The 14,077-nt window shown below is 42.3% G+C and overlaps 1 protein-coding gene across 2 annotated transcripts in view; it reads right to left on the bottom strand.

The window, feature by feature from the left end:
- Window positions 1-14,077, bottom strand: part of Chn2 (chimerin 2) — a 288,848-nt gene that overhangs the window by 92,118 nt on the left and 182,653 nt on the right. The gene's annotated exons all lie outside the window — the stretch shown is intronic.

The following is a 14,077-nucleotide window of genomic DNA, read 5'->3' as shown; positions in this document are numbered from 1 at the left end:
CACTCCACCAATCCTCCAATCCAGGACCTCACGCACTATACTCATCTCTGCCATGCTCAGCCTGCTTTCTTTCAGGATCCCCACTAGGGCTCTTCTGGCCACAGGAAGCAGAAACTCCCCCAAATTAGTGCTAGAACAAAAGAAAGGAAAATATGTGGACACATACCTGCAAAGCTGGGACCCTCTCAAGACCACTCTGAGTGTCACACACTCCATTTCTTGTTTCTCCCTCCTTCTGTGGATGTATTCTCAGAAACACTCCCCAAGTGTTAGCCAAAGGCCATGCTAACTTCATGTTAAAGTTTTGTTCCTTAGAAAGCCCAGACAGAAAGAGTTTGCTTCTTTCTAAATTCTAGCAAAAACCCAAGAGCTGACTTCCTGTGCTTGTACCACTGACTGTCTTGAGCTAGTTGCTAAGTGGACTGGCCAGCTTAGAGAAGGGCAATGCTTGACACAAATTAGATGCACTAGTAAGTAGTATGTATTACTAAAAATTAAGCATGAATGAAGAATGTACAATGTGGTAAGTCGAGCAAGAGTTCTATCTCTTGGGCAGCGATGAGGAGCCCAAGGAAGGCACCATGAAGAAAGTCTCATATCAAACATCAAATATCAGCACAGAATGCATGGAATTCACTGAAGGGTTGCCTGGGTGTGATGCGGTCCGCAGTGATATGCAGGCTCTCCCCACGTCAGAGTGGGGGCTGGTTAGGAGGTGGGGAGGAAACTGCAAAGAGCAAGAAGATCCTGTGTAAACCTGGAGGGTATCAAGCCAGGGCAGGGCTCACAGAGCTTTAATTGTGCAGATGTGCTGGTCTCTTGAACACAGCTGGGACAAGGAGCTCTTGGAGGATAGGGCAAAGGCATCAGGGTCATACAAGGCTTTGCACACCACACTGAGAGGTCCCTCATAGCTCTATGGGAGCTTTTGAAGAGGTTTTCAAGTCCGAATAGCCAGATGCCAGTTGGGTGGTCATGAATACCTTACTCTGCGACCCCTGTCAGAGCTCACGTGAGGACAGAGAATATGACCAACAAAAAGCTATCCCCTGAGGGTCTGGCACTTGGTAGATACCCAGTGAATGCTAGAGGGAAGGCAAGTGTTTCTTCCTTTCCTTGTGACTTGGTGGGTTTTTACATTTAGCTCAATGGAGGGGAAAATATTCAGAAAATTGAAACTCCATGTGTATCATGTTAAACTGACACTGAGGGAGAGCTGGGTCAGGCATTACTGCCTAACATTTGTGAGGGTTAATATGGCTTCAATTTCCTCTCATTCCAATTTATTCCATCATGAGATGCACGCTTGTGACTGAAGACATGCATCCCATACTTGTCACTCTGGGGTTTAGTGAAGGTACACAGAGCTTTACAATAGTGTTGAATCCTTTTAAAATTCATACAGCTCAAGGCTAAAAAAGCGCAGAGGGATTTTCTTTTAGAAAACACAGAGGTAGACAAGTTTGTCTACAATGAATGTCTCTCTTCTTAAAGAATGCCCTCAGCCAGATGTATTCCTTCATGAGGGAAAATTAGTCAGGAGCGGGAGATTAGAAACACGCCACAGAGACAATGCGTGCTGATTTTTGAGGAGGGAAATAATGCTTTGGTTAGAAGCTTTAAAATTAGGCACAAAGATCTGGGCATGGTGACACACCCCTGTAATCCCAGCTACTTGGAAAGTGGAGACAGGAAGATTGTGAGTTCGAGGCCAGCTTGGGCAAAGTTAACAACACTCTGACTCCAAAACAAAAAGTGAAAGAACAAAGGGCTGGTAGTGTCTGGCTCCAGTGTTAGAGCACTTGCCTAGCATGACTGAGGCCTGGGTTTAATCCCCAATCACACCCCTGCACATACACAAAAATAGGCACAAAGTAAATTGGTTTCTTTTGTCTGTGTAGCATAAGGGAAAGGAGAGCCAACTGAAAGGGAGATGAGCCTCACACTGTAATTGTTAGGTGTAGAAAGTCACCACACATTACTAGATAGGACTGAGCAAATCCCACCGCCTTTCTAAGACTCAATTTTCTTCCTTCTTTGCTGGTTAAGAGGAGGAAATTCAAACTTAAAGGTTGTTATGAAACTGAATGAAATAATATAGTTTGTAAATAGATTCAAAACTATGACATATTCCATGAATGTAAAGTTCTTTTGTGCGTGTGTGGCGGGGAGTGATTATAATTTTCCTAAAGTCATCTAGGATTAAACATAACAGAAGTTCCTGTTTCCATGGTATTTGTATACTATAGGAAAAATGAGTTGGGACATGTATGGCTCGTAATTCTGCCTTATTTTTTACTTTCTAGTTGATTATTAGAGAGGTATCTGTGCAAATGACACTGAATGGACTTCTTAAATAAATTTTTAAACCACCAGGTCACATGAGAACAATAAAAGTTGCTTGTGTAAACTTTAACTTATGCTTCTGATGGTTGAACTTTATTAGTTTCATAAATGGGAACTCAGAACAAAGTGAAATATTAACTTTCTAGAAACTTCAAAGTGATTATGTATAAGGAGAAACAAAACCAATAGGGACATTTATAAACTATCATCATAAAACCCAGCCAGACATGTCACTGTTGAGAAATGAGTAATGCCAGTCCTGCGACCTGTTCCAGAGACAGTGAGAACAAATAACCTAATATGTGGCCTGGAAAGTCACATTTCCATTTATGTCAGTGGAAATTAATCAAGAAACAAAATTGTTCCTCTTCTCTAAGTTGATGAGAAAAAAAATTCCCACAAATTCTCATAGATCAAGCATTTAATTCTTAAAGACTATAGATGGAATTTGGTCTTTCTTTCCTCTGGGCCTACAAGTTTCCAGTTTCCATTATCTGTTCTGTGGGTAACCTGGGAGGTCCCATATCCATTACCTCTGCTACAGATGGGGCCAAGTTTCTTTCCATTTTGTTAAAAATTATTTCCTGGAAATATGGGGAGTTGATACCAATCTAGTTCACAGTGTTTACTAAGACTGCTTAGCATATTGTCTTAATTTTAGTTAAGTGCATTTAATTATTATGAGATCTACAGATGTGCTTTTGTAGAGCCAAGAGGCAAAAGATGGAGAATGTACTCCAAAAATTGCTTGACGGTTATTTTCCTTATCTGTCTGGTAATACAGATACTACCCATTTCAGTAAACACTAAATACCCCATTCCCTGACTTCTCATCTCCATTTTAAAGAAGGATAGTGTGACTCACTTGATTTTTAATTGAATAAAAATGAACCTGAATTTGAATAGCTGAGCTTTCTCAATGTTGGTGACAGTAAAATGAGCAGGGTATGCAGGGTAGAGGAGGGTGGTAGTTTGCTGGTGGGGTAAGTCATAGTTCTGGTTATGAAGTCAGAACAGCCAGCTCAAACTCAGTCCAAACATACACTGGCCTGGAATAAACTGACTCACAACTGAAATATCCAGGAGAAGGTGGCAGGAAGCCTCTCCAGAGGCTCAGGTCAGGTCCTCAGGATTCAGGTTCTCTCTCTCAGGGTTCCGTTCTAGTCTTTCCATGCTGGTGGGAAAGCTTCAGCAACCCAGGCTCTGCCTCCTGGTGAGTCTATCCACACAGTCAATGACAAGAGATCTTCTTGGACTCACAGTGAAAGTTTATTGTGTTCCATTGGCTCTGATTTGATCATATGTCAACCATGATGGCCAGGGAAATGTGACTATCTTGATTGGTCTGAACCAGGGATTGAATCACCTCTGGGATCAAATCTATAAACTGGTTGAAGGAAGGGTGGTAGATCTGGACACAATTTCTGGAAAATAGTGTGTATTTTGTGGGCAGCATAAATGACAACTATTCTTTGTGAGGGTGGAGGTGGGGAGAACAGTTTATCCTGATTAGAGAGACAGAGATGGTGGCAGGAGAACACTGCAGAAGTAAGACAGAGAGCAACCCATGTGCTAGGCCGGAGAAAAAATACCCTCTCATCCACCATGCTCCATGTCACTTTGAGCTTTGGGCCTCAGTTTCTCATCTGTATGGGGAAGAGAGTGATGAGACCAGGTTGCTGGTTCTTCACTGGGAGCATTGTCAGCCCTTCACATCTGTGAATCAGCAAATGGAGGATCTAAAATATTCAAAAAAAATTGGGGTCTGTTCTGAACATTTACTGTCTTTTTCTTCTTGTCATAATTCCCTACACAATATAGTAGAGCCACTATTGCATTAGTGTTTATATTGTATTAGCTATCAAATGTTATTCAGAAATGATTTAAAATTCCTGGAGGTTGTACATAGGCTATTTTCAAATCCTACATAATATAAAGAACTTGAATCTCCGTGCATTTTGGCCTCTGCAGGGCTTCTGGAACCACTCCCATTTAGATACTTAGGGACAATTATTTATGTATATCAGAAGGACCTAGAGAGCTATTTTCAAATGAGTGAGACCCCAGGCTCAGTTCTGTTGCCCACTCTCCTTCAGATCCATTGGAAGAAGCTCTGAGGTCACAGAGCAGACCCTCTGTGAGTTGGATTCAAAGCAATATTTATTCTGCACAGTCTTGTGACTTGGGCCAGTGTCTCAAGTAACAGTGTCATTTACCTCCCACCATCAAAGGTGTCAGAAGAAGCAGGGTAACTCCTCTTAGACACTGGCCCGGAGATGCACACATAAAAACTTCTCTGAAATCTGGCTCTTCATTCTTCAGTGTCTGCCTGGAGCAGCAGCTCTCAAAATGTGGCCTGCCAGTGTTTGGAGGACCCCAAGATCCTACAGAGATCGGCTTTTCAAGTGTCTGACATTTTAACTAACCTTTGAGACACTGCCACTCGTTAAATTTTGTTCTAGTGTATTTTTAAAAATCCACATTTACATGAAAAAGATATAAAACATTTCTCTCTCTTTTTGCAATTACATATCTATGAGATCAGATTCTCTTCCCACACTTAAAACAAAATAATACATCATCCCAGGTTGAATATAGGAGCAGGTGTGAGAATCCTGTCTCCTATTAAGTCAACCACTGAAAAGATTTACAAAAAAAAAAGTAAAACCAATGCCAATATTTTAATGACGTTTTTGATTTTGGAAAACAGTTGTTTTTCACAAAATTTTATCTGCACTTACGTGGTCAGGTGTTAGTACTGTTAACGGTTTACTACCGTTCCATTTGAAAGAGTTAATGAATATTTCCAGTTTTATTTCTAGTACAATAAATATCACTAGATGCAGTCCACATAAAGCTTGTAGAAGTCCTCAATAAGTTAAAAGAGTATAAAGGGGCCCCGAGGTTCCAGTGAGTCAGATCCTTGGGACTATTTTTACATGTGAGTGCCGCAGGTGAGAAGATCTGCCCACACGCTTTCATAGAGAGTGAGCACACACTGCAAAATTAGACACTTTCAACTATTTCACAGCCCAATCTGCACTATAAAGCCCAAGGAAATAGGGATGATGCAACCAGTTCATTGTTGAAAATTTGTTCTTGCTCATTAGCCCACATCTGTTAGTTTTGTCGCCAGCATGTAACTCTCCTCTCAGCCATCAGATGGCAGTGTTGTACAGAAAATAGCAGGGCCTACAATTGGTTTTTTTTCTAGAGGTTCTTGATGGGTCAAATTAGGAGGGTTTGGCTCATTTTATGCCAACATATCATTAGGATGACCTTCCTTTTTGTTTCTGCAAAGCTCTAACCTTGAGAACACTGAGAGAGAGAGACTGGCAAAGAGAAACACTTTTTGATAAAGTGTCAGCCCAGTGGGCAGAATGACCTAACTCATATTGATAGTTACTCTTCTATAGCAGGGGCTCTCAATTTCCACTACACACCAGAATCACCTGGAACTTCTAAAGTCTAGTCACCCAGGCCTTATACTAAGTAGTTAAATCTAGATTTCTGACGGCGAGGTCCAGGCATGTTCTCTGTTTTTTAAACTCTCCAGTAAATTCCAGTGTGCTGCCAAAAGGTGAGAGTCAAAGTCCTATAAACTTTGTCACTAAGAAGCCACCAAATACCCCCAAGGAAGTAACACTGGATTTTCCTTTTTCCTTTATTGAATTCTCTTAACCCTACTCCAGTTAATTATTCCCCATCATTTAAATTTTTGCCAATAACCTTGGGAAAGGAAGCCAAGCAAATCCTGCACCAGCTCAGTTCCTACCAGAGGAAATGTCTAAATAGAATTTTCATGCAGGACTTAGGTGTGTGTGTGGAGAGGTAGAGAAGTAATGCTAGAGACTAAATTAGGCTTGAGAGTCTCAGAGATGTAAGTTAAGGTGTGAGGGGAGATGGGTCAGGCATCCACCATGAAAAGAAAATGCTCTCCTGAATGCCTGATAACCTTTACCTCCAACGCCACGTCCAATCTAATCCAGGTTCTCCTCCCCTGGCTACATTTTAGGATCACTTAGAGAGCCTTAAAATATTGATAGGGAACTTCACTAGTGAAGACTTTGATCCAGTGGATTGGAGGTGCTGAACACAGATAATTTATAAAAGCCCACAGAGTGGTTCTAACCTGTACCAGGTTTAGAACTGCAGGCTAACTAAATCAGCTATTGCTCAGTTGGGGTGATAAATCCCACATCCTTAGGGGATTGTGATATAAAATAATGCTTGGCAAAACCTAGTTGCATGAGCAAATGTAACCCATCTATCCCATTCCATTTTATGACTGTGTATATATTCCGGCAGGAAGATGGATGACCGCAGTCATTACTGTCCCTGTCACTTTTAGTAGCTAAGTTATACTTATCTTCATTTATCCTTGACTCCCAAGGAAAGACTGGTTATGTCAGCTACATATTATTTCCAAAAGACCTCCTGAGGAGAAAATCTACAGGCATTTCAGACCCTATAACATGAATGGGTCTTTTTCATCTCCCTAATTACGTTAATGATTCAGGCTCTTTTTGGCAAATGAATGCAATGCCTCTGCTTGGTGAACGGCAGTGGGCAACACTGTGTTTGAATCTTAATGAAGACACGAAGCCTCTGCCCTCTCCAAAAACCAAGATCCCCTCCACAGTGCACAGATGTGGGAGCCACCCAAGAAAAGGGCTATTGCATCATTGTTCATTAATGTTCATTTGGATTCTGAACTTTATGTAAGTAACGAGAATAATGCAAACTAACGCAGTGTGGGAGTATTGCTGCATGCCCAGGGCTGTGTTCTATTCACATCTTCCATCAGTTATTCTCTGCCATATGCCCCCCTCCCAAATTCATTCTCTGTCCTGCTTTTTGCACAGGGGATGAGGCTGTCCCCATAGACTACATCCTGATTCCTTTGTCCTCTGACTTCTGCTGGATTTGGCCAATAGGAGATACAGGCAGAAGACCAAAGGAGGAGGGGGCCCTCCCTCTTGGATAGTTCAGTACTTTGGGGCTGCATCCCTGATGGACTGTGGAAGCCCCCACTCCAGCTCTCATGCAACTCCAATAACCTTCCTGTCTTCCCTGGTCTCTTAAGTCCTGGAGTAGTGAGTGCTCCTGCCTTGCCAGCCCCCAGGGAAAGCCCCCTTGTTAAGCAAGTTCTCTTGGGAATTCCAGCTGACTGTGCTTTTCCATTTCCTGCTGGGAGCTTTCTATACTGACTGCTATCTGAATTCATGTTTACTTCTCAGTGATTCATACAGGGCTTATGGAGTTACAACTTGTAAGCTTCATAGATCTTAACTGTAAGGTAATGTCTCAGTAGAGGGCATGTTAAGGCATCTTCTTTCTATTGAGCCTTATAGACATCTTTATAATACTCCATTTAAAGAAATTTGGCAGTACTGGGGTTTGAAATCATTCATTGCCTCACAATTGCTAGGCAGGCCCTCTGCCACCTGAGCCACGGCCCCAGCCCTTTTTTGCTTTAGTTGTTTTTCAGATAGGGTCTGCATTTCTTCCCTGGGGCTGACTTTGGATGGTGATCCTCTTACCTATGTCTAGCAGTAGCTGGGATTACAGTTGTGAACTACCATGCCCAGTCCTTTATAATACTTCAAACTCTATGTTACTAAGGTGGGTATCTTAGCGTCCCATTCTCTAAAACAAAGGGGTTTCTCAGGATAGGCTTCAAGATCCCTTTCTCCTGCAGGCTCTGCTTCTCACAGTGCTAAGGTAGATCCGTGCCAGATTTGAGCCAGTAGAGAAACAAACTTGGGCAGAGATAAGGGGCTGGGAGACACTGGAGCACGTTCTGGGTGGATTTGAGACGTACAGCAGCTTAAGGTGAATTGGGGGCAATTTGTTACCTTTATAAGAGTGTTCACCCATTCTTCATTCAACAAGTATTTACAAGTGAGCCCTTGATATGCTGGGATTTAGAACCAGGCATACACTGAGGAGTAGCCTCTGCCTGTAATTGGTCAATCTCTAGGGAGGAAAAGACATCGGAACCACAGGTTTCCAAACTCCACCTGCGGTTTGGCTTATAAAAGCAGATGTTGGCAGGAGCCACCCAGAAGTGCCTGGTCCAGTTGCTCAGGGGCGGGGCCCGAGACCTGCATTTCTAATCAGCCTCCTAGGACAACTCTTTGAGAACCACACTTCTAAACAGTGAGCTAAGCCAGCCTAAAGATTATATTGCAAACGTTGGCTGGGGCATTTGTGAGAAAGGAGGTGAGTCCCCAGCAAGCCTTGAGTTCAATCACCATTTCTGGAGAGAGAAAGAGAGAGAGAGATGCTTGCATTGGGTCCCCAAAGGCAACCAGGAACCTGCTGCTCACAGGAAGGGGAAAGCATTTCTGGCTGGGGTGCAGGAGGGAGCAGAGCCGGAGGTGGGGTGGGAGGAAGAGGAAGGCCAGCAGCAGGAGAAATGCCAGCAAAGGCGGAGCCAGACTGCCATAGCTTGAAGCGCATTTCTCTGTCCCTTGTGGGTCCCTCACTGCCTTCTGCCTACCTACTGCAGAACTTGCTGAGGCTCTGGGTTTCTCTGCCCCCGCCCCCTCCTCCCACAACCCGCAACACTGGTCCTTAGAAGCCTCTTTCCCTTTCTGCTGGGGTGCAGGTGAGCAGCCTGGAAGTGGGAGGAGCTTGATAGCTCCAGGGACCACTCAGTCAATAGCACAGGAAGTGATGGATAAGCACTGCCCCCTTCAGGTCCTCTTAGGACCAGTTGTACTTGGCTCCTCAGAAGAGAATCAACTCAATGATGTGCATTCATACTAGCTTTCCTCCTCACCTGTTTTATTTTCTCTGATCTTGACCTTTCCCCTCCTGCTCCCTCAGAGACAAAGCCCAGATTAAAGAAATGTTTTAAGACCTTGTCTCAGATAGGCTGCAAATGTCACACGAAAGAATTTGAAATTTGTCCTGTAGACAAAGCAAAACAGCACTTTGCAAGATTAAAACAAGGACAACAGTTTATTGAGGAAAAAGTCAGGAGGGGGCGCCAGCCATTGTGTGGAGTTGGGGAGAGCCACTCAGGATGGCCTCAACCAGCTCTGGAGGCTACTGCTGGTCAGCCAGGGATGGCTATTCATTTCTTGACATGGCCATGGCCTCCATTTAGGGACAATGCAGGCAAATGTATCATCTCTGCCCATGCAAACGCATCTGGACAGGTCAGCTGAATCACACGGTGGAAGCAGTGAAAGAAACAATGAAGGAATCACTCTGGATATAAAGATAAGTAGCTGGGAAGGAAGAAAACTATTACTGTTTTTTTAAGTGCATGGCAGGGGAGGGATCACTGATGCCTCTAAAACAGTTCATCTGTACAGGAGGACATCCTATGAGGCGGGAAGACTTCCCAGCCACAAAAGGCAGTTCTCCTTGGTTTCCAGCAGTAGAGTGGGAAACTCAAGAGTTTTTATTTATTTTTCCCACTATAAGAAAGCAATGGAATTTGGGAGTTAATCCTCCATCAGTTTAAGAAGGGAGAGGTGGGGAAGGGCAAATGGGTGGAGGCAGGGGAGGTCCCCAGGGAGCACAGCTGGGGATCTGTGAGTGGATAGTGGGAATGCCAAGGAGGCAGCAGCAGTTGACCAAGGATAGTCATGTCATACTCTCTATTTGGCCATTTCTGCTCTGTGCTATAATTACCTTCTTCCAGGTCTCAACCCTTAGTAAAAGTCTGCTGAACACAGACTGTGATCCATCAGGTGGAGGGGAGATGAAAGAAATAGGGTGTTATGGACAGGGGAAAAGAGGCCGAAGAGAAAGAATGGGAAAACCAGAGTGTTGGAACTGCTTTGTGTGTGTGTGTGTGTGACACTGAGAACAGAAAATGTTTTACTTACTTTGGTTTAATATATCTGACTGGAAGACGTAATAATGTTATTCTTCTTTAATTTTTGAACAGCTATGCTATGTATCATGGTTCAAAGTTCAAAGAGTATCAAATAGGAAAAAAAATCTATTTCCCACACTTACTCCTTCAGGCACCCACTACCCCCATGACAGGCAACCAGTGATGTTAGCTGTTGTGTTTCTCAAAGGATGCTTTATGATTTGACAAGAAAAACCTATATAAAATAATTTTCTTCTAATTTATACAAATGACACTTACTATACACACTGTATCTCAAGTACGTTTTTCATTTTCCATATCCGCTCATATGAGGATTCTCATTGTTTTCCTATGATTGTATGGAGGTACCATACTTATTAAGCAGTCCCTAGTTGATGGGTATTTATAATGAATGAGTAAGATGTGGAACAGATGGAGCATCCCTAACCCAAAAATCTGAAAGTTTCTGAGTGAGTTTAGAATTTGGGAACATTGTGGATTTTAGGTTTTCAGATTATGGATGCATAACTGGTAAAGTCTATATAAATATTCTGGAAAAAAAAAACCCTCCAATGCTTTGAAACACTCCAGGTCCCAAACATTTTGGATAAGGGATACTCAATCTGAATATTCTTAAATGTGCTTTTACTATATCAAGGGTATAGGTGATTTTTTTCTCAGTAAAACATACATTAATATGGCAAGTTATATTCATCTAATAAAAATGTGCTATTGAAAACATTGTTGACAAATATATTTAACTCAGTAGGATATAACTGATAAGAAATCTTAGTTCTTACAGCTAGTAATAGCAGTGTAGTTTCAAAAACAGATCATGAAAAGATTGAGAGACTTTTAGTGTCCATTGACTTCAGATAGTCAAAACCAAGAGTTTTTCTTATAGCAATAAGAGCAATCAGGACAGAAGGAAGTCCAGCTGCTCAGTAGTCCTAAGAAACCCTGAACTTGGAACTAGGAAGCCTAGGTTTGATTCTTCACCCCACCATTGTGAATATTTTAATAAAATGGAAATGATGATTTGTGCCCTATAACCTAGAAAAATTGCTTTTAGGATAAAATGGGAAACGACTTCACCTATGTGAAATGTGTTTATGAGCTATAAATGTCTGAAAGAACGTCGAATACTCTTATTATTTTTATATTGTTTACAGGGCCAGTTTTTGAAGGTCAGTACACAACCCACCTATGGAATAAATTCATATAAGATATTTACACTGGATGTGACCATTTTAATTAAGTGCACTGAATAGTGACCCTTACATATCACAATGTTTTAAAAACCAACTAAATACAGAATCTATTGCTATTGGCTAAACTAGCACAACTTTTTTTTTCTTTGCCTCCTCCCCACCTCCTCATCTCATCTGCAGTTATTAAAATCAAGTGTGCTGCTAGCATCTTGACAGGAGATAAATCTGGAAACCCCTCAAATCTGATGCTGTAGGTAATATCTTTTTTGCCAATTAGCTCTGTTAATGTTCGTGGATTTGCAGATAACATGGTCTGTCTGGATTCATTTGGGAATGATCAATAAAGTGAATGGGTGAACATCATTTAAGTACTTTGGAAATGGAAATGGTGGCATGTCTGGATTTGAAAAATATTGGGAAACCTACCCATTTCGCTCATTAAAACCTTCAAAACGCACCATTACCAAAGCAGGCAAGTACCTCAAGCTCTTCTCAATCAATCCATTCAAGTTTCCACTACCTTTTTGCTAGTCCCTGCCTCCATGGCAACAGGCACTGACCTGTCCTTAGGGGAAATAGTATCTCTGGCAAGACTGAGATTTTTTAATAATTCCACTTGTCAATACAGGTCAGAGAGAAATGGATGGATTCCTACCAAGTTACTTTGCAAAATACTAACAAAATGAGTGGCCTCCAGCAAGTGACCAGATCCAGTGTCCACAGCATCCCAGGAAAGCCAAACATCATATCATTAATGTCCAAGAAAATCCATACCACCAATACCTGCCCATCAAGCTACTTGCTGAGTTTGGACTTCTTCCTTCAATATTTACCTTTTCACAAAAAAAGGCAGACGTGTACTTGCTGGCTCATTCAATGTTATTAGTAATTAGATTATTCATTTCCCCCAAGTTTCTTTTTAATACATAAATACAAAATACAGAAAAGGACAAATTTTGTTGCACTAGTTTCTTGATAGGAATATTATCCACCATTTTCAGCTTCTGTTCACCAAATTTCCCTCTGGGGAGAGGACAAGGATGCAGAAGTATCATTTTCTATGCCCAGGGTCCACATTGCCACCCCTAACATGGAAGGGGCCAGCCATCTTCCTTCTCAGTTCTCTTCCTTGACATATTCTATTGTGTGGCCTGATGTGTGTAACACACTGCCTTTCTGATGTCTCTACCCTTTGATTCAGAAATATAAACACTGCTTCGGAGATTTATTTTACAATTCAACTTATTTGTCATGGCCAAGAAGGTCTGCTTTCAGATTTTCTATTCTAAATTACTCTTGAACAGATTTCGCAAACACACACACACACACACACACACACACACACACACACACAGAGGAATGGCTCTCATCTGGACTGGAACAAATGCTAAAAGTTAGGACTCAAGTTTTCTCTCTTTCTCTCTCTCTCTCTGCCTCTTTTTCTGTCCAATCCCTCCCTCTCCTGTTAAATTGACATCTTTGCAATTTTCCAAATCAATTATTTGTAAAAGAATACACAGGTGTAGTGGAAACACTGGACTTATAAAAAGAAGATGGCAAATTATTTTTCATGGGCCAGCTGCTCGACTGATGTGCTTCTGGAAGAAGGCTCTCCTTGGCTCTGAAACTCTATTAGCAAATCAATTAACATCACTCCCCCTCTGCCAACAGGACCACGTTGTCACCCTCTGCCCTCCTCATTTCAGGGCTTCCCAGTGAACCCTATCACCGGTGTCCAATCAGCCTGAGGTTCCTTTGGTTTCTACCAGCTCTGGACAACATGGGGCCCATTCGGGTTTAATTAAGGATTAGAAATCACCAGAAGGAGCAGCGCTCACCATCCTGCCCTGCTTATTTATCTCTGTACCAATCCTAGTTTGCCTTAGAAGCTGGACTCAGCACAGCCTTAGTGGGGACTGATGGTGTGGCTCGCAGTCACTTTCTTTCAGTGGAAAGTAGGTACAACCAGGCAAAGCAGATGGTCCCAAAAGAGGCACATCCAAAAATCTGCTAGCAGACTGTGGCAGTGCCTTTCAAATAAGCAGCAACTTATTGGAGAGGAAAATTGGATCTCCTTTGCTGTATCCTGCCACAACACACCCACTGTACACACTTACCCACTTGGGGGTTTTCTAACTCCTGGTGAGGCACAAGGATGCTTTGGTTGGGGCAAAAGCCAACCTGTCTTTCTAAGCCTTCCAGAAGTATCCATTATCACATGAATGTTCCCATATCTATCAGTAAACCTCCAACTTCAAGAGATGGCTGGCCTATGGGCCACAGACAGTCACGCATCCCAAAGAGAGATAAACACAACGCCTTGCATTTGGCTAGCTGGGTGGAACTAGAAATGGAGCCAGTGATGTCTCAAATGGCAATTAAAAACATGTTTCATCATGCTGGCTCAGCATTAAACATTAATGGACTGTTTTTTTTTTCTTTCAACTCCAAACAAACTCACAAATGATTATTTGTCCAAGTCCTGGCTCTTACCATATGAGTTTGGGCAAACCATTTCACATTTCTGGGTCTTGGTTTCTTTATGGATAAACTGAGGAGGAACTAGAAGATTTCTAAGGTCCCTTTTGGCACCCAAATTCTGGAATTCTTTGGGTGTAAATTGGGCTCCTCCAACAGTTTGTCAAATTGCATCTATCGTTAACCACTTTTTTATTCAGCACGG

The sequence above is a fragment of the Castor canadensis genome, chromosome 2 (assembly GCF_047511655.1).
Source record: "Castor canadensis chromosome 2, mCasCan1.hap1v2, whole genome shotgun sequence".
NCBI classification, from domain to species: domain Eukaryota; kingdom Metazoa; phylum Chordata; class Mammalia; order Rodentia; family Castoridae; genus Castor; species Castor canadensis.
This window is presented reverse-complemented; position numbering and strand designations above follow the sequence as displayed.